General features: G+C 42.8%; 1 pseudogene; it reads right to left on the bottom strand.

Moving 5' to 3' along the window:
• Positions 1 to 8,836: 8,836 nt before the first annotated feature.
• On the bottom strand, positions 8,837 to 9,888 carry LOC136525695 (uncharacterized; annotated as a pseudogene).
• Between the last annotated feature and the right edge of the window lie 12,317 nt (positions 9,889 to 22,205).

The raw sequence follows: 22,205 nt of genomic DNA on the forward strand, positions 1-22,205 counted from the left end.
TTCAGATTCAACAATATTACCAATTTATCATGGAAATTCCTACAAGTTTATACTTTACAATATTAAGTATCTTAAATTAATTATATAGCTCCCAAAAATATTATCAAACTTTATGAACAAAATATACTAACAGGTAGCTCATGATTTTAAGAACTCAACAAAACTGGTTTGGCATTTTTACGATTTTTCTATGATTTATTACGGATTTACAACTTTAGCCATTTTAAACAAAATAGTAAACTCAGCAGAAGAAGAAACCAACCCATGGCCGCACGTGGCCCAGCCGACCAAGGCAGACCAGCCCAAGGTGATAGCCAGGCAGCGGATGGCACAAGGCCGGCCCAGCGGATGCGGGACCAGTCGGCGCAGGCGGGTGCGTTGTCAGCTGGGGTGGCAACTGGCCAGCCCAGCGGGTGCAGGCGGCGGCCCAACGTGGGGCTAACGGCCTAGGCGCGCGGGCGCGGATGGCCCACTGGCGCAGGCAGCCCAGCGGCGCAAGGTCGCAGCCCAGCAAAGGTGGCCTCAGGCCAGCCCAGCGCGCGGCCAGGCAGCACGGATAGCTCGGCGGACTGGCGCGCGGTGGCCCAGGCGTGGCGATCAGCCCACGAGCAGACGGTGGACACCTGCCGGCCCAACAGCGCGGTAAGACGCGGCGGCCCAGGCGGCAGCGGACCCAGGCCGGTCCACGGCAGGGGCGCGAGCGGCCCAGCGGCGCAAGGCCGCAGCCCAACAGGACGTGCATGTATTCCTAATGTATTTCTGGGTTTATTTTCCTACACGAAAACGGACCACAAATTAGGTGTGACGCAGGGGGTGCGTCAACAAGCTAGCACGCAATAGCCGCCGCTAGCTTACTCTGCTTGCTGTACGCAGAGCATGGCGTCTCACCGCTCATGGTGCGTCTGCACGCGGTGAAGAGGAGGCAAGGCAGAGCAGGAGGGTACTAGCAGGCATGGGAGGAGCCACGGCATCGACAATGGCGCAGTCGGGCAAGTGCTCGCGCGAGGACGAAGCTGCGCACGGCGACTGCGACCAACAGCGGCAGAAACAAGCAGAGAGAGCAGAGGTGCGTGCGAGAGCGAGTGGCAGCAGCACTCCTCCATGGAATCAGTCACGACGACGCCGGCGCAAGGCAAGCAGAGGGAGGCAAGCCAGGGGAGAGAGTGAGAAACCTGCCTGGCTCGGCTTGGTCTTAACGTGATGCGCCGCGACTGCAAGGAGGCGGCACCGGCACGGCATGGCCTACTGGGCGTCCTCGTCACAGTGGCCGGCACAGGAACGCACACGGTCGAATGACGACCGTGCAGACATGACGTGATGGTGCTATAAAGGTACGCTGGCCTCCATTAACACAACGCGACGAGGGGAGACAGGACGGTACGCGTAGCGTGGCTGATGCTTGGCAGAGAGATGGAGAGCGGACGGAAGCAAGGAAAAGTAGTACACGGTAAGGAACAGGGTGGCCTAACACACCAAGTGAGGCCAAGGCGGAGGCAGGCATCTGTCGTAGGCAGTCCACGGCAACAGAGACAACACAGGGCAGACACAGAGAGAGAGAGTGAGATGGAGAAAAAGCAAGACGATGACATTTACACGGCTCATCCATCTCTGGCCATGAACAGTGACAAGCACGTTCAATCATCAACAACTCGTTTCTGGCACTTTGCTTTACGTAACTTATATATATATATATATATATATATATATATATATATATATATATATATATATATATATATATATATATATTATTCAGTAGCCAGCTACAAAATAAGTTATTCTGTAGCCACCTTCATTTACGATAATTTTATATACTAATTTACGATAATGTCAATACATATGTACGATAGTTGGGTTACCATAACATATATGGATATTTACCATAATGTTATAGTAAACCACTTAATAAGGAGTTACTATAATCTCATAAATTAACATAGTAATTATCGTAACTCAAAGTGGCTACAGAATAAGTTATTTTCTAGCCAGCTACAGGATAGTAGTTATTTTCTAGCCAGCTACAAAGTGGATATAATCTTGTACATGTCGGCCATCGTGCCGTTGGTTTTCTTACAGGTTTTAGAAACCTCACCGTGCAGGGGAGGTGCTGCCGAAATTTTGTATTGATAGTTTTATATTTCTTTTTTTGCAGAGAAGAACCCGTCAGAGCGGAGCCGGAGTACCTCGGCGACCCCGATCGCCTTCCTCGCCGCTGCGGGTCTGCCTGCACCGCGTCACCTCGCCACTGCACCGACCCGCCATGGCCCCGCTAACCTAACTCCACGGCCACCCTAGGTATAACCCCTCTTTCCGTATCATTGGTTTTTTCATACCTTTCCTTTGTATTATTGTAACATTCGGATGAATATATTGTAGGCCCAGCTGGAACAAGAGAGGAGGATACAGGAGCAGATGTAGGCGAAGATGGAGAGGATGGAGGCCAAGCGAGAGGCCGAGTAGCGGAGGATGGCGGAGATTCTTCAGTACATGCAAAGTCTTGACGCCGCTACGGGTGTAGTTCCGCCACCTTCGCTATTCGCTCCACCTCCACCTCCTCACTATTCTACTCATGTGAGTATAAATATTTTAGTTTGTATGTTCATGCTTACAGTCAAACCTAGTGGAGTATGGAAGTTTTATTCATGTATGGTATATATTTATCTTGTCTCACACATGCAATCTCTTCTCCTTTGTGCAGAATCAATCGGCAGCATCGAACGATCCTCATGCTTCAGCGAATCCTTCACCAAATCAGTCTCATTGGCCATCTTGGTGATGATACTTGTGGTTGTTAATGGTACTTCTATTTGCGATTGTGGTTGTAGATGATGGAGCACTTGGATTACTTGTGAACTTATTTGTGATATATTGTGAGACATGTGACGTTTGTGATATATATATATATATATGACGTTTGTGATATATATGTGGTGTTGGTGATATATATGTGTTGTTGATGATATATATATGATGTTGGTGATGTTTGTTATATATATCTTCTGTTTGTTTGGATGAGATGTAAAAAAATAAATAAAAAGACTGTTTTCAGTCACTTTGCCGAGTGCAATGGCCATGACACTGGGCAAAGTGACTACCTGGAAACATGCTTTGCCGAGTGCAAAGGCTATTGCACTCGGTAAACATCACAGATTTGTCGAGTGCCACGGGCCAGGCACTCGGCAAAGGTCGCTTGTTTGCCAAGTGTCTTGATAGGACACTCGGTAAATAGGCTACCTTTGCCGAGTGTCTTGCCGGTGGCACTCGGCATAGTGGCCACCTTTGCCGAGTGTCTGAGTCAACGGCGCTCGGCAAAGCGGCGACCTTTGTCGAGTGCTTGACCTTGACACTCGGTAAAGCCGCCATTACGGTGGCGCTCGCCGTCACGGCGACTTTTCTTTGTCGAGTGTCAGATTAGCACTCGGCAAAGGTTTTACCGAGTGTCCAATAAAGTGCACTCGACAAAGAGATCTTTACCGATAAACTGTTTACCGAGTGTAACACTCAGCAAAGGCTTTGCCGAATGTATATCGGCCTTTGCCGAGTGTCTGAGGCACTCGACAAAGAAGCTGAATCCGGTAGTGATCCCAAAGAACACGTTCCTGGCTTGCAGGTTTGGCCGCACCATTGCAGGAGGCGACAAAGAACATAGGGATACTAGAGGCTCCCTGCCGTATGGAAGCTCCGCCTCTGAGTAGCAGCTTGCAACGCTCGTGATGCTTGTACTGGCATCGCTGATCATACGGTTGTATGACAAGGATACGGTCTATGCTTGTCAGCAGAAAGCCATTGATAATACATTTGAGCTGCCAGTAATATATTCTGCCAGTAATATATTTTGCTCTCTAGCAAAAAAAAAGTCTTTTGATTTTTCCATTAGTGTTACCAAGTAACGAGTTTGTGATCTTGACAATGTTTAATGCTTCTCCTGTTAACACCAGATTTTGGAATAGCACGCGAAGGCCCAAGATTCGGAGGAGCTTGTGGATCGCCTGCATCGGCCCATGTATGGATAAGGTCCAAATCGGCTCTATGATCCTTGACGTCACCATCGGCTCATGCGTAAGGAGGCTGGTTTCGACGGTTCAGAAAGCAAAGCGTGAAGTCCAAGCTATCCCAATATGGATATTTTTATTATTATTTTTCAAGTATTGTAATAGTTTTATTCAGCCCAGACTCATGTTTAGGCCCAGGGTATTGTAAAGAAAAAACACACATCAATATAACAATTATCTTTTCTGGCATCTGTGCCATTGCATTAGGAGTAGGAGTAGAGTAGATCTTGGTGAGTTATTCGGTGAGCATAGTTGCATTGGGTTCGATCTCCGGTTTGCTAGTAAGTACCGTCACAGTTAGCATTGATCTTGTAAGGTTGCATCGTTCGATCTCTTACTTGGTTGGTGTTAGCTGGTTATCGATTGAAATCTCGTTTAACAAGGTTGCATCTTTAGACCACTTGTTAGATTAGGTATTAGTCACAATTATTGATTTTTTTCTATTTTTAGTAAAAATCAACCTTACCCACCGGTTTTAAGATACGATCGGTTTATATCCTTTTGAATCTACCGTCTTGCTGCTCTGTCACGTTCATCCCTGTTTTGATGATCGGATCTGTTCGTATCTGCCGTTTGTCAGCCTGTTCGGCTGGTGCTGATACGATCGTATACGATCGTGGATTATTACTGCTGGCTAGTTTGGTGTGAGAGAAAAATATTGTTCTGGCAGAAAATTTACGATCGTTTACGACCAAGTGAGCAGGCCGTGTCTTAAATCTGGTGCACATAGCGTGGTTTCAAGGTTCTGCGTTAGTGTAAGCATATCCGTAGATTACCAGTCTTTAATCCATCGCCCCGCTACTAGCGCTGTATCTTCGGACCGATTAGTGGTGATGGTAGGCTAGAAGTTGATGGTCTATGGGTCTGTTTACATGAAAACAGGGCTTTGTTAGTGTGCTATGTCTCCATCGGCTCCGATGATGTAAACTTTCACTCTTATAGCATGTCTTCAATGATCTGTTTTGTTATAGACTTATAGATAGATCTATTGGCTCTCTGGTTTTAGTTTATTGCCCTGTTGCCAACACTGTCTCAGTTTGATCAGATTGGTGGTGACAGTAGATTAGATCAGGTTAGTCTTTAGGTTTATTTATAATAATCCAGTGATTTGTTGACTTGCTATACTTTAAATCTGCTCTCGATCATCGGTACTTGCTTTAAATTCTTTATTTTGTCTTCGATGATGAGCCGATGAGTTTATATTCTAACGTCTTATTTGATCAGCTTGCTGGAGATCGGCTCTGTAGCCCGATGGCCCGCCTCGTTGTATCGGCTCTTTAGTCAATTGCTTTTATGGAACTGTCTGGATAATAGCCAACATGTTCCGCTCCTAAGCTACTGATCAACCTCTCTTCCTTATCAATTGCATGTCAAATTGACTGGCACGTATGGATCCTAAAATCGGCTGGACCTGCACTGGAGCTGAGCATATCTCCTAGGCCACCGTGTGTTGTTCGCATTGACACACGTTTTTGCGCCAACATCTCCCTATAGAATACTGAAATACAGTGACTGTTCGGACGTATATGATGCGTTTCATGTCGTGTGATAATCAACACTAAGCAAGTTTAACAGATTTTATGTACCTGTTACAGGTACATACCACCCTTTTTTTCACTTGGAACTCGGTTATCTGCTGCAGAAGATGCTATTCGAAAAGTATCAACACCACCAACCAACGCTCATTTAAGATGACAAAGACAAGCGTTGCAGTTGCAATTTTCTGAATTCATGTCTTAAACCGCTTCTGAATTTTGACATTCAGATGCTCCCCACAAAGCTGATGTGGCAACTGTGGAAGCTTCGACATCAGGACTGCCGAAGCGTTGACAGAAACAATGCAGACGAGCACCACAATCAGGACTCCGACAGCACCGCCAGCTGTTGCAGGACCGCGAAGAACTGGACATGGCAATACCACTACGCTTAAGACGCTTACCGCTATTGCTATGTTGTTCCTCGAGTACAAAGAGAAAACCAAAGAAAAGATGAAGTGGTTCGACCCTCAACTTAAATATTCACTAAACTCGTTTTGGAAAAATAGAAATTTAATTAAAAGCAGTATCCACAAGTTTCGCTTCACATCAGACTAGAAAGTGGTTGGGGCCGGACTTGCTACTTATATGAAAGACCCCAAAGAAACATGTTTGGTAATTCGAAATATATATATATATATATATATATATATATATATATATATATATATATATATATATATATATATAAACTCTTGTCATTTGTTAGACCAAAACAAAATAGAGGAATGAAAGAATAGGCAAGACCATGAGCACAGATGTCAGAATCAGATGAGGATTTTTAGATTAGGAAGTCACACAAATTTAATGCCTCGCAGGTTCCACTTGGGTAGCATTGCTTCGTGCAACAGTGTTACTCTTTGGATCTGTTTTGCCGGTAACAGTTATGCTACTTCCGAAGTTACATATGACATTTACAACAGATAATGTGGTTCAAGCTGTACTAGATACGTGGCCCTAAATGTCACATATTTAAGAATAGTGGGAGATACAACAATATTAATGTGGTGGGGATATGGACAGCTTGGTGTTCTTACTCGATGTATCGGACAAAAGCAAGGCCAGAGGATTCTCCAGTTTTCTTTACTCAGGGACAGATACAACAGCGGACTACGAATTATTTGGTTTCCGTTGGAAGAATATATAGCCAGCGGGCACCAAAGCTATTGGTAGAGATGCCCATACAAAACTTTTGGACACAACAAGGCCTTGTCCAATGCATGCATTCACCATCTTTTACTTGCAAAACAAACCGTTGTGAGCCTCCCACCGTACCCAGACTAATAAAACAGTGATCGATACAATAATAAAACAAACAAGCAAAAATTGACCTTTAAACTTCTGACTTCATCAGATACAATCGCCCTGTTCGCTTGAGCTTATTCAGAACTACTTTTCAGTCATGGAACGTTATTTTCCTCTCACAATATTTCAGCATAAGCATCAGCATAAGCCAAATTTCAGCATCAGCGAATATAAAGCATAGTTATGGAGGAGTTGTTTTACCATACGAATATAAAGCAAAGAAAGCCTGGACAAGCCTGCTTTACCACAGGAATATAAAATGCTTGCTGCCACCACCCCAACCACGTTTTACCACAGGAACATAGAAATGCTTGCTGCTACCCTCCCAACCAAAAAAAGGGAACAAAATACACAGTCTACAGATCTCCAACACATAATCACTGCTTAATTGGACGCGTCCCTGAGTAAAAAGAGAAATAATTAATACAACTAAATATGACATAGCAAAGGCAATGAGGAAATATATATCAAGTAAACATTTGAATCATTTGTCCACTAAATGCTAGGAACAAGTAATATAATACAACCAATGCTGGGAGCGTGGGAGTTTACTCACAAACACCTTAAGCAAAGTCTGATAGTTTCTAGCAGGGTAGACATGAAGAATCAGATACTATAGTGTGACCTTATTACTTGAATTTTGTCAAATATAGCTGACTCAAGTGCTAAGGCATAAGTTTAGCCTGTTCGGTTGGCTGGTTCATATCGTTGTTGGTTCGTGAAGAGGTACTGCTGACTGGTTTGTGTGAGAGAAAAATAATGTTCCGGCTGGAAATTTACGATCGTTTACGACAAGCCACAGCCAAACGAACAGGTTGTTTATCATCTGCTCCACTTTATCATATTCTCCATTGCAGAATCTTGTCCCTTAGAAGTTCAGTTTTATTATCAATGAAGAAATCGATATTCTTTTCCATGCTAAGAGTGCAAAGTATATTGCACATAGTATGTTTATGGCATATATCTATAAAGCCTACACACACTCAGTGAGTCAGCGTTCAAGAAGATAAGAGAAGGGATTTGCAAACTTTTAAGCAACTAAATGCAATATAGTAATTATCCCTAAGATGAAAACTTCTCTGAGCTGATTATAGTTTTTGTGTAGTTTCAGAAACTGGATAGTATCAACTGGCCGGTGCTTATTCCAATTCTTCTCCAAATATATAGGCCACAATAAAAAATAATTCATCTTTTCAAATGTGAAACCCACATGAATGGCAACAAGGTATAGCCTACTTTCATATTTTTTTGTTCACAAGTGTGAAACAACTTATAATTGGGAACAGAGGGAGTAAGCCTTAATGCATATGCTACCCTAAAGCTTCAGCCCTGCCAAGCAGCCATCAGCACCTTTAAGAAATAGCGAAGAGAACATTCATCTATAATATTTTATCATTTGGTCAATCGGGCATATTGCTTTGTATCATCTCAACATGCTTACTCCTAAAACTTGTTTAAGGTAGCAAAACAGCCACTGATTATCACTTATCAGCATACCTAGCGTTTTAAAGCAATACACATTACAACAATCTTATGCCGCCTGAGAGGCGCCTATATGTCAAATTCTACAGCACCCACGATAAAGAATATGCCCCAATTCCAATGAAAAGGATAAAATGAAATGCTTCTACATCTTTTTCTTAGAAAAACACTAAAAATCGGTGTGGATGTGGGAGGACAGAACAGAGTTGGCCACCAAGTTTTAGTAGTTAAAAATCCTAATACATGTAATCTAACCATGCCCGAGTTAAAAGGAAAGGACTTATGACAATGCAAGAAATGTAGCAGGGCTCACAGTACAGGGAAAACAACCTATGAGATTTAAAAGACAGACAAATGAAAAGGCATGCATCAGTTCTGTGGAATATTCGTGTTTGCATATAGAAGGGTCATGATCGATGAAAATTACTATGAAATATAAAGGTTAAAAGGTGTCAATGGTACTTACATCGATACAAGACTGAAGCCAAAGGGAGAGAAACCATGAGTTGAACTGGCAATATTTAAGGTACATTCCTGCTGACTGGAGACTGCAACCTCTGGATTCACAGCTAGCATGGTTTCATCCCGATTTTCCAGGACTAAAGGGTTCTCTATTTGATATGTCGTCAAGTTTACATGCACCTTCCGTGGAAAGTGTTTACCAGTCTCGTGTTTATAAGTCAAGCTGTCGCTGTCAATTGAAAGACTCAATGAGCAGAAGCTTTCATTGTCCAAGGAAGAGAAGCAGGGCTCTACATCAACTTCACGTTCCATGTATTTTACTGGGAGTAAAGTGATGGACAACTTGAGAGCATTATCCTCGTCATCAGATGTTGCAACAAGGATGCGGTAAGCATTGATGGGCGGGCCCCTTGCGAGATGAAGCAAGGAGGATAGAGCCGAGTGGGGTGGCACAGCCATTGAAAGGCAAATTATCCTTGTCGACCTTGTGCCACTGGTATGGTTCTTGTGCGTTGGTGTCAAATGCATATGTGCCCCATGGTACGTTGAAAGATACCAGTATGTAGGGGCCAACCACCACACAGGACATGAGAATTACAATTGTCAGAATGGTGTATTCCGTCGGGCTGAGCTCCCAAGGCATGCAAGGTGGATGCGACAGGGGAGTCCAGGAGCAGTCCTCCAGGTGAAGCTTGCCAGCAACGTTGACGATTTTTGCTTTGGAAAGATCGAGTACCTCGAACCAGGGTGGGAAATCGCGGTCTGAAACCCAAGAGGGAAACTTGGACATGGCGTATACCTTATCCCCCACGGTCGTCAGGACAGGGCTCAATCTTGCGGAATTGAGATTCGGTCCTTGGATTACCTCCTCCTTCTTCTTCTTCTTCTTCTTCGGTATCGCGGTGATCACCCCCTACGCCGACGATCCACGCGCGTTTCCTAGAGCTCACGGAGGTGAAGACCTTGCCACGGGCGTCGGCCTTGAGGCTGCCGAGACGTTTCAGGCGCTTCCGGCTCGCCTCCGACGCAGACGAAGCAGCGAGGTCCACCATCTTGAACACGCTGTAGCGTCTGGAAGACCTGGAGCAGTCCCCGTGGCCAGCCACTGGATAGGCCGACCGATCCCGGCTCTCCCTGGAATCGATCCCCACCCGATCGAGGTCTCGTACTTGCTGATTTGCATCCGACTGATCTGCATCTGCTGACCAATCATCGCTGAAGATCCAGATACCCTGCCCGACTCTGATCGCCGTCCTCCCTTTCTTCCAGCTCCGGATCTTCAATGGATGATCAGAAACGGTTTTTTTTAAGAAACGGCTCCTAATCCTCTGTAGGAGCTGCCTCTACCAAACCGTCTCTACAAATCATGTATCTGTAGGGGCGGTTCTCAGGCCGCTTCTACAAATCGATTTGTAGGAGCGGCTATAGTACCAGCCGCTCCTATAACACCTGTTTGTAGGAGCGGTTTAATCTAGAACTGCCCCTACAGTACGTTTTCTCGCCAAAAAAATCAAATTTACAATTCAAATTCGACCAGAACACTGTTTGTTTCCGCGTATTCCATCCAGCGTTCGCGTTGCCGAACGTCCCGCGATCAACGTTCCGAACCGCGTTCGCGTTGCCGAACGCCACGCGACCAACGTTTCGAACCGCGTTCGCGTTGCCGAACGTCCCGTGATCAGCGTTCCGAACCCCTTAGACTACAAGCACAAGAGTATTATATAAACTATAATTATAAGTCCAATTCACAATAATATATACAATCCATCATTAAATAGACATAATTCACAAGGCAAAATCAATGTCAAATTCCATACACATTGTTATCAACGTCCTAGAGATAGCCTTTCAGTCTCACGAAGATTTTGGTACTGAGGATTTCTACCTAAGTCAGACTCTCGGTCATGGTATGCGCTTTTATTTCGCGCTCGGGGCATCGGGCTGCACTGTCTGGTGTCCACGACATTATTTCGCGCTTTGTTCTAATAGATGCAAGAAAGTGTGCTTTAGGTACGCGAGAAGGTATAAGAAATCAAAAAGGTCTATAAACCAAAGTAGTCCTATAAAACAACAATATATATATAAAAACGAGTAGTAGCAGTAGTAGAGGCCTCAGAAACATGTCAATCATCATCTGATTTTGAACTTAGAGCATCAAGGCATCATAACGAGAAGAGATAAGAAGGTAATGTAGTGGCGGCTACTAATAATGTCAAGTTTCTCACAAGTTCTTGATCATCAGCTCATATTCCATATAATGTATGGACTTAATAATTTCATCATCCGCAAAACAAAAGAGAGGAGGGGAGAGGGGAGATTTGGCAAAAAAAAGCAACAGTTGCTTAACAAACATGGAGAGAAAAAGGTGTAAAAAGCAGTTGCTGCTTCCCAAACATAGAGGATGGGAGTTGACTGCTGCCACATGGTTGGAAGACCCCTGTAGATCAAAATCTGGTAACTTAGATGTGGTAAATAATGGATTAGAGTAGAGGAGGAGTAATAGTAGATAGAGTAATAGTAGAGGAGTACAGTAGAGGAGGAGTAGAGAAGTGTAGCAGCCAGTAGTTAAGAGCAGCAGCCACTTAGATATAGTAGTAGTCGTAGATATAGTAGTATAAGTGAGCCACTTAGTAGCATAGGGAAGAGAGCAGAGCAGCAGCCAACACTAGAGTAGTATAGAGTAGTAGTAGAACAGTAGCAGCAGTAGTAGGACAGTAGTATAGAAGTAGCAGCCAGCAGTTGACCAAGTTGAGCTAGCAGCTAGAGAGGACTTTGTCTATCAACCAGATTTTCACATTTCAGTTACCAGATTTTGATCTAAAGATCAAAAGCTGGATTGCCACATTTCAGTCAAAATACGGAGAACTCAATCGATAACTGAACTGAAGTTAAGAGCAGCAGCCACTTAGATACAGTAGTAGTCGTAGATAGAGTAGTAGAAGTGAGCCACTTAGTAGTATAGGAAGTGAGTAGAGTAGCAGCCAGCAGCTAGGGAAGAGAGTAGAGTAGCAGCCAGCTAGTAGGAGTAGCTAGCAGTAGCAAGTAGAGTAGTAGTAGTTCAGTAGAGTAGTCTAGGACAGTAGTAGGACAATAGCATAGCAGTAGAGTAGTAGTAGAGTAGAGAGCAGTTGAGTAGTAGTAGAATAGTAGTATAGCAGGAGTAGTACACGAGCAGAGCCACTTAATAGTGCAGATGAGAGTAGTAGAGGAGTAGTAGGATAGTAGTATAGCAGGAGCCACTTAGTAGTATAGGGAAGAGGGCAGGGCAGCAGCTAACACTAGAGTAGTATAGAGTAGTAGTAGAACAGTAGTAGTAGTAGGATAGTAGTATAGAAGTAGCAGCCAGCAGTGTAGCAGCCAGCAGTTGAGCCAAGTTGAGCCAGCAGCTAGAGAGGACTTTCTCTATCAACCAGATTTTCACATTTCAGTTACCAGATTTTGATCTGCAGATCAAAAGCTAGATTGCCACATTTCAGTCAAAATACGGAGAACTCAATCGATAACTGAACTAAAGTTAAGAGCAGCAGCCACTTAGATAACTCTATAACCAACCCATTTGCTAGATCAAAAGATAGAACAGTTCACTACTATAAAGTAACTGCTGGGGAAATGAGCACAGTTCAGATAGCACATAAAAAAGATCAAAAAAAGAAAAAATAAAGAAAAAGCAGTAGAGAATATGCAAAAGAACACAAATCAGCAATCTTTCATTGCATAAGGTTGATCACCTAAGCACAATTCATAAAACTCAAAAACAAAAACTTACACCAACAAAAAATACTAAAACTACACTATGATTTGGAAAAAATTACATTGAGTCCTGGGATGTAAAAATAGTAATATTAGCATATAAGTTAACCCTACCCATGGCTAAAACTATGAAAGCGTGGCACCGTAAACTCATTTGCTCCAAAACATATGTAGTAAGACACTGCAACATTGCTAAGACCATTCCTAAAAAATAAAAGAAAACAGTCATTCCCAACCCATAAATAAGCATAAAACTATAGTCTAGGAATGTAAAATATAAGCTACAAAACAAGTAATCTAGTCTTAAAATGAGATTGACCTTTCATCTTGAAATCACTGCATGAAACACAACACACCATCAACTAAACAGCCTTTGATAATGCATCTTATAAAAGGCGACAACAATTAGTCAAGATGACAACTCACAGAAACATGCTAATGTAATTTTTCTAAAGCTAAGACACATAATTTTTTAGCTGTTGACCCATAATTTGGTGGAAAAATTTATCTGTCAAGCAAGCCTAAAGAGGCTGGTCTATACAATGTCATAGTTGCCTTCTCATGAGCTACTAGGATTGCATTGACAAACCAAGGCACATAAGCATTCACAAATAGAGCAACCCTACAATAATAGTCAGATCTTAAAAGTAATATTAATCAGTCCTCAAAACACCAGTAGGGCAATATTTTGTGCCCTAATTGGATATACTTCTTGGTCTGGATAGAATGTAGACTCATAGAAACACCAGTAGGATTGTCATAGCTACCTTCTCATGAGCTACTAGGATTGCATTGACAAACCAAGGCACATAAGCATTCACAAATAGAGCAACCCTACAATAATAGTCAGGTCTTAAAAGTAATTTTAATCGGTCCTCAAAACACCAGCAGGGCAACATTTTGTGCCCTAATTGGATATACTTCTTGGTCTGGATAATGCATCTTCTAAAAGGCGACAACAATTAGTCAAGATGACAGCTCACAGAAACATGCTAATGTAATTTTTCTAAAGCTAAGACACATAATTTTTTAGCTGTTGACCCATAATTCGGTAGAAAAATTTATCTGTCAAGCAAGCCTAAAGAGGCTGGTCTATACAATGTCATAGCTGCCTTCTCATGAGCTACTAGGATTGCATTGACAAACCAAAGCACATAAGCATTCACAAATAGAGCAACCCGACAATAATAATCAGGTCTTAAAAGTAATATTAATCAGTCCTCAATACACCAGTAGGGCAACATTTTGGTCTGGATAGAATGCAGACTCGCTAAACCCAACAATAGGCAAACTCGTATGACAGAGATCGGAATACCACAGAACAACAGGCAATCCAAGGCAATGCACATTAGGTAAAGCATCAGGAGCAAGTGATGGAGCAGCAAGCAGCGAGCAGCAGCAGTGGTGGATCCAAATTACATGTCAGGTGTAGGGGAAGTTGTGCAGGAGCACGGACGCCGGTGGAGGTGCGCGGACGCCGGAGAGCACGGGCAGTCGGGCTGCTCGTCGTTGGAGGTGTGGACGCTAGGGAAGGAGTGCGGACGTGGGAGAGCTCGGCACCATGGCCGCTCGCCGCGGGAGGGAGCACGGACGCCGACGCACCTGGGCCACGGGAGGGCGTGGAGCTGACCCGCGGCACCTCAAGGTCGGAAACGAGGCGGCGGCGGACCGAGACGTGGATGTGGACGGCACGGAGATGGGGAGGAGGCGGTGGTCGGGGGCTCTAAAACCCTAGCACCGCTAGCCGGGGGCTCTAAAACCCTAGCGCCGTGGAGATGGGGCGCGCGGGTGCGGAGAGGGGGCGCGGGTGTCGGGAGAGAGGTCCGGGAGTGCGGAGAGGGGGGGACGTCGGGAGAGGTCCAGGAGGCAGCGGCGGCGGGGAAGAAGAGAGCGCCGTGGAGATGGGTAGCCTAACAGCGTCAGGAGGAAGAAGAGAGCGTCCAACACATTTTCACCAGTGCGCCCTTGTTTTTATACTCAGGACGATTTATAGGGGCGGTTCCTGATCCAGCCGCCCCTACAGATATTTTCTATTTTATTAAATTATTAATTCTGTATTTTTTATATCACAAAAAACACAAAGTAATATAAAAATAATTGTATATATGCACAAATATAATAATTTGTATTATTCTATATATGCAGAAATATATATATATAAACAATTATAGTCAAAACAATATAGAAAACAAAAAAATTAAAAATTAAAAATTTAAATTTTAAAACTTCGACTACAATTTTATGACATTAAATGAAATAAAATAAAAATGGTGTAAACATAAAAGTTGTATAACTCATCAACATGTACAACTTTTATTTTGGTCATCTTGTCATGTGACTTTGTTTGAATGATTCAAAATTTGAAATTCAAATAATTTCAACTTGAAACAATATTTTGAAAGAGTAAATGATTTCACCTGAAAAACTCATGAATGCCAAAGTTGTAGAACTCATCAATATGTACAACTTTTATTTTGATCATATTTTCATTTGACCAAATTTGAAAAGTTGAAATTTTGAATTTCAATAAATGGCAACTTCAAACAAGATTTTGAAACCTTAAATGATTTCAACAATAAAAGTCGTGAACATAAAAGTTGTTGAACTCATCATTATCTACAACTTTTATTTTGGTCACTTCTTCATGTGATAAAATATTAGTAAACATTGTTCATAAATTCACATATGACTCATAGTTTCATGAACTATACGAGAAACATGTTGATTTGTGAACAATGTTTACTATCACTTTGTCAGATGAAGAAATGATCAAAATAAAAGTTGTAGATCTTGATGAGTTATACAACATTGGTATTCATCATTTTTTCAGCTGAAATCATTTATTGGTTGAAAATCATATTCGAACTTATCATTTTTTTAAATTTGAAAATTTGAAGTGCTCAAACTTTGTCAAATGAAAAGAATGACTAAATCAATACAGTAACTTGATAGGGCATGATTTTAGAAAATTTTAGGGAAAAATCATCACATTTGGAGTTAGTATGAGGGAGAAAGACAAGTTACAAATTTTACCCAGAGATTAAAAAGAAAAATCATAACTGTTCATGGTGATCAATGATGAACATCATCATGAACAAGTGTGATTTCTCTTTTTTAATTTATGGCTGAAACTTGTAACTAGTTTTTCTCCCTCATACTAACTCCAAATGTGATGGTTTTTTCCTAAAATTTTCTAAAATCATGCTCTATTATTTTAGTCTAGTCATCTATCTTTGTCACTAATTTTGAACAATTCAAATTTTGAATTTTAGAAAATAACAGTTTCAAACCTGATTTTCAACCAATAAATAATTTTAGCTGTAAAGGTGATGAATATAAAAGTTGTTGAACACATCACTATCTACAACTTTTATTTTGATCATCTTTTTATTTGACAAAATTTGAACAGTGTTAAGTGATTTTATAAAGTTTTTGTATTAATAGAGTGGATGTCGAAATAGATTCATCTGGAAGTTGCAAAGGGTAGTCTCACACACATGCATAAATGTAGTCTCACACACATACAAAAATATGTAGTCTTACACACATACATAAATATATAATCTCACACGCATGCATAAATGAAGTCTTATAAACACACACTAACACAAACACTCCACGTTCAACAACTAGCTAGCCCACTGTAACAACTTTTCCCTTGACATCTTTTTGTTCCCATGGTAATATGCCTTTGGGTAGGTTCTTTTCCACAACACTGATCTTCTTAGGAAAGTCTATGAATAGCGGCATCTCATCGTAGTTATTGTAAGCTTCAACATCATCCACGCCATCAACTTCAATAATGTGTTGTTTCTCAGATGCAACCACGTGCTTTGTCTTCTTCTTCAGTGGGAGGTTACTTTATGGGTCAGACATATAGAAAACTTATGTGACATGTGAAGCGAGCACCCAAGGGTCATCTTGGTAGCCTAGATTCTTGAGGTCTAGGACTCTCAATCCGATCTCGTTCAGTTGGTGTTGTTTGATCCAGCGATATCGAAATAGGGCCACCGTTATATCCCTTCCATAGTTAAGTTCCCATATCTCTTCAATGATGCCAAAGTATTGGATCTTTCGCACCAATCCATCGAGAGCCTCTATTCGAACGCTGCTGTTTTGGTTCACATTTACTATCCTTTATGTGGGTATAATACGTATACCTATTGATGTCATAAGCATTCTAAGATGTCACTTGTCTTGATGGCTCCTCCGCCAACATACTGATGGTAATAGAGTCTATGGTTTCTCCAGGCGGTATGTTTTGGTTCTTCAACCATGTAGTTAGTCATTGCTTGTGTTGTTTCATGACCCAATCATCCGAACGGCCATTTCTCTCCGCCATAATGATAGCCAAGTGTTCATCAATATACGGTTGCATCAGTTGTGTACTCCGCAAGACACTGTAATATGTCCGGCTCACCTCTTTGTAATCATGGTCGATAAACACTTTTCTACCACTGGTGCCCTTCCCAGCCAGCCTACCCTTGTGACGAGAATCGGGTTTACCAATCCCTTTCTATACTTTTAGGTACTCTTGACAGCACTCGATGACTTCTTCAGTATTGTAACCCTCTATCATGGAGCCCTCTGGGTGTAACACCCGGACTTTTTATTTCTTGCAAGTTTCTAAGTTTGGATAGAACTAAAGTAGAGATATGACCAAATTTGTAGTTGGAGGAAAAACTATTTACAATTAAAACTCAATTCAACATAGGCTTCAATTGTTTTGTTGCATTCATCCCGTTTGCATCTTGGTTTTATGATGTGATAACTTTCAAAACACGTTTAGGAGTCGTTTCGAGTCTCCCGGGAATTTTTCTCGCTTTTCCAAGAATTAAATTCCTTTTTCCCACAGCTTAATCTTTTTATTGAAACCTTCCAATAACCTTTTCATGAGCTCCAAACTCCATGTTTTGATCCATCATGTTCATAGCAACCTTCAGAAATTTTCTCAGAATTTTCTTTAATTTCTGTGATTTTTCGTGGCTTAAATATGATTTCAGGAATTTCCTGGAATTATTTTTAAACAGGAAATAAATCCCGAAATTAAAAAATTCCGAAACTTTTCCTAACCCTAGGACTATATATATGTCGGTGTTCCTCTCGACGCAAGGGTTCCAGAAGTACAACCCGTTTCCGCAGCCGCCACCAGTAGCCTCCTAGATCGGACGCCGAAGTTCAGAAGAGGCTAGGTTTCCGGCGAACTTTCGGCGAGCTTTTCCGGGCGAACCGTCGCGTTTCGGCGACAACCACCACCACCACCTAGAGGTAGATCTCTTAGTTCTCTACGCCGTGGTATATCCTTTTGCACGAATCCATTGCCGTTTCACTGTTTTCCCATCCCTTCTTTCACAATTCCGGCGAGCATCACCATGTTTATTTTCTCTGCTGCGCTGCCTGCTGGCCGCCGCCGGTCGGCCATCCCTTCGCCCAGCCTGGCCGCAAGCCCTCCAAGACGGCCGCACAGCCCCTCGGATGGCTGCGCGCCCTACGCCCTGCCCTGTGATTTTTAGCAGGCCAGGCCTCTGCGACACTGTAGCGCGAACAGCTACAATACTCGAACCAAGGAAGAAGAAGGATCCGATTGCAAATAAATATTTTCTGGTTTCGCGGATTAGTCCCTGATTTCTCCGCAGATTAGTCCCTGGTCAACGGAAGGCCGTAACTTCTTCGTTTCAACTCCGTTTTTTGCGTTCTTTATATCCGCGCGATCGTAGAGGCGAGTACTACTGTTTAGTATAGGTTTTATAAACTTTTAATGTGCTGTAGTGTACTGTTATTTAATTGTTTTGTGGGCCCATGCTTGTTGTTTATGCGCAAAAGGTGCCGACACCGTGAACTTTCAGGACTAGGAATTCGACACCTCTGATCCGAACCAATTCGAAGGCAAGTGTCCTTGACCATACTTGCTCCTACTTTTGTTTTGATTTGAGTTAGTGTAGTTAGACCATTAGTTGCATGCTGAGTCATAATTTGAATCCTATGTTAGGGTTTACTAGAACTTGATGTTATCATCCTTGTAACCTGGGTTGGTTGGGTAGCTGTCTTGCTTAGCTTGCAGTCTTGGGTTGGAAAGGTTATCATTTAATATTGATTAATGATTTATGCAACTTGGGTTGATAATGTTTATAGCAACATGGTGAATAGGAATCCAGCAGGATGGTTGGTTTTGGTGGAGGTGTGTGCCAGATTTTGGGTAAATGTTTTCTGGTGGATTGTTGGAATTGGTGGAATGGATTGTGCTCGCTCCTGCTTGGATTCTAAGGACCGGTTCATGGACAAGTAACCCGGCTTAACAGTGCAACCTCGAGGGCTATATGGCTCTGGCCCTGGCCAAGTAATTAGTTTCCTCCAAGTTATGCTACATCGGGTCGGTTTGTGTGGCACAAGAGGGGGCTTCTGCAGTGGTGTTGGTACCCACTGTTAACGGTTAGAAACCTTAGTGAAGGTGTAAAACAGACTTGGAGGGACTTTGTAAAGGCCTTGTAGTGTGACCCCGCTAAGCACCTAGGTAGTGTGAAGCGTGATGGGGAAACATGACTCATGGTGAAAGTGTGCAACCTCTATAGAGTGTAAAACTGATATATTAGCCGTGCTCACGGTCAAGAGCGGCCTGGACTTCTTCTTGATTAGATGGCTCTGGTTTAGTTGGGAGGCTTGGATGGAATCCAAGTGTTGGTTTGCTTGGATGGAATCCAGGTGGGGTGCTCGGATGGGATCCAAGTGTTGGTTTCAGTGGTTCTCTGAGGAGAAGGAAGATCTCGCCTAGTTAAATAGGTGCTTAAGGTTTAAGGTAATAGGTGTGTTGCTTAAGTGCTGGTCTTAACCTATGTAAGCCTGTCCTTGTTATAAGCCTCATATCATATTTTCCCACACTTGCGGAGTACATTTCGATGTACTCACCCTTCCTCTTTGTCCCCCTGCTACCCTACCCAGGCGCTGGAGACGGCGAAGAGGAGTACATTGAAGACGGTGCTTTCAACCCTAATGACATGTACTAGGCTGGTGCTGCCCCCGGTCGACATTCCTATGAAGATGGAGTCCTTTCCACTAGAGTTAGAATAAAGTTTATGAAATTTTCTTTCAAACCCACGGGTCATTTTGTAATGAAGTTTAAGTTTTAAGTTTCGAACAATGCAGTGATACTATCATGACGTCGTTATATGTATGAATAATTGGTCCTGGCATACATATGATGTGCACTCGATTTTGTCCTTAAAATTGGGTGTGACAGAGTGGTATCAAAGCTATTGTTGACCATAGGACGCTAGCCTAGGTAGACATGATGGTTTTATAAAACTAGTTTGATAAAAAGTTTTCTCGACCTCAATTTCTCTTACTTCCTTGATGCTCAATTTAAAAGTTTTGGTCCAAAATAGGCTCCTCCGTTCATAAGGTGCATCCCTATGTGTGGAACGCTAGTCCGTTGTGTGATTTGGTGCATGTGCAAATGAATGATTTGGATCTTTGTAATGATTGTTGGTGTGTTGTTAGCCATAAGACTACAACGACATCATTTGTTTACCAGTTTTATTTTATAGTTAGTTGGGGTTTTCTTTCAATCCTATTCTCACTCTTGTCCATGATCATATCAGATGGTGAACACCAGGAGAGGCTATGGCTCTGGAGGTAATGATCCGAACAACAACCCCCTAGGCAATGATCCCAACAACAACGCCCCAAACCCTCCACCGCCAGTTTATGATCCAGTTCAAATGGTGGCAATGCAAAATCAGATGATGCAGACCATGGCTCAGATGATGACTGCTCTACAATAGATGGCTCAACCCAATCTTGCTCCACTACCTCCACCACCTCGCTAGGAAGACACTCTCAGGAGGTTCATGATGACTCAGCCTCCAATCTTCAAGCATGCTGTGGAGCCAATGGATGCAGATGATTGGCTCTAGACCATTGAGAGCAAGTTGGAGATTGCTCATTGTGTGGGTCATGATCGAGTTCTATATGGCGCTCATCAACTACAAGGTCAGGCCAAAGATTGGTGGGCTACCTACACTGCTGCTCATCCCAATGCTCAAGCTATCACTTGGCAGGAGTTCTGTTAGAGTTTTCATTCTCATTATGTGCCTTCTGGTGAAATCAAGGTGAAGCGCAAGGAGTTTCTAGAACTCAAGCAAGGCTTAATGTCAGTTCGTGAATATCTCACTAAGTTCACGCAGCTGTCCCGTTATGCCTCCAGCGATGTCGACACTAATGACAAGAAGCAAGATTGTTTTAGAGATGGTTTGAACCCTGGGATTCGCTATGCTCTGTCCTCCAATGAGTATGACACCTTCCAGAAGCTGGTTGACAAGGCCTTTACTGTTGAGAGAGAAAGGAAAGTTCTTGAGGCTGATCGCAAGAGGAAGATGGCTTTTCAGGGTCAGTCTTCTAGTAGTAACACTCGCCCCCGCTTCAACCAACCTAGCCAAGTTGTGCGCCAGGGAGGTCAGTATCAACAGCAGCAACAGCAGCGAAACTTCAACCAAGGATCTAGCCAATACAAGCAGCAGACATCAACTCAGCAGCAGCAACGCCAGATGGTTCAGACCCAGCAGCAGAACCGCTCAACTCAAGGGACTAGCAACATTGGTCCTTGTTTTAAATGTCATCAGATGGGGCATCTTGCCAATCTGTGCTCGTTGAAGCAGCAAGACCAACCAACAGCTCAGAATGGGAACCAAAATCGTAATGGTGGACAACCTCAGCAGCAAGCTCAATAGAATTACAGTTAGGGCAAGGTTAATCATATCGCTATGGAATCAGCTCAACAAGCCCCGGATGTTCTAATTGGTATGTTCTCTATCAACTCCAACCCTGTTACCATATTGTTTGATTCTGGAGCTTCACATTCATTTATATCAACACGATGTGTAGCATGATACAACATGCCTATGCTTTTGATGAAAAACAATTTATTAGTTGCTTCTCCTGGAGGAGAAATGATATCAAGGCATGTATGCCCAAGACTAAGTATAAACATAAGGGGGTAGAGTTTCTATCCAACCTCATTGTTCTGGACTCCAAAGGAATTGATGTAATTCTAGGAATGAATTGGTTAACCAAGTACCAAGGGGTGATTGATTATGCTCAGAGATTGATCAAGATGAAGCACACAAATAGAACTGTGGTTGAATATCAAGCATGGTCAGAACTGATCGATGGAGTCAAACTCAACCAAGCCAACATAGTTGTGGATATTCGAGTGGTCTAGCAGTATCTAGATGTCTTCCCTAAGGATCTACCAGGTATGCCACCAGATCATGAAATTGAGTTTGTTATTGAGTTAGTCCCAGGAACTGCACCTATTTATAAAAGACCATATAGAATGGATGCAAATCAATTAGCTGAGCTAAAAGATCAAATCCAAGATCTCTTAGATAAAGGGTATATACGTCCTAGTACATCTCCATGGGGAGCCCCTGTTATCTTTGTTCCAAAGAAAGATGGGGGTACACGAATGTGTGTTGATTACCGTGCATTAAATGAAGTTACAATCAAGAACAAGTATCCTCTCCCTCACATTGAAGATTTATTTGACCAATTGAAGGGTGCATGCGTGTTCTCTAAAATTGACTTGAGATCGGGGTACCATCAGTTAAAGATTCGAGCATCAGAT

This window comes from Miscanthus floridulus, chromosome 19 (genome assembly GCF_019320115.1).
Source record: "Miscanthus floridulus cultivar M001 chromosome 19, ASM1932011v1, whole genome shotgun sequence".
NCBI lineage: Eukaryota > Viridiplantae > Streptophyta > Magnoliopsida > Poales > Poaceae > Miscanthus > Miscanthus floridulus.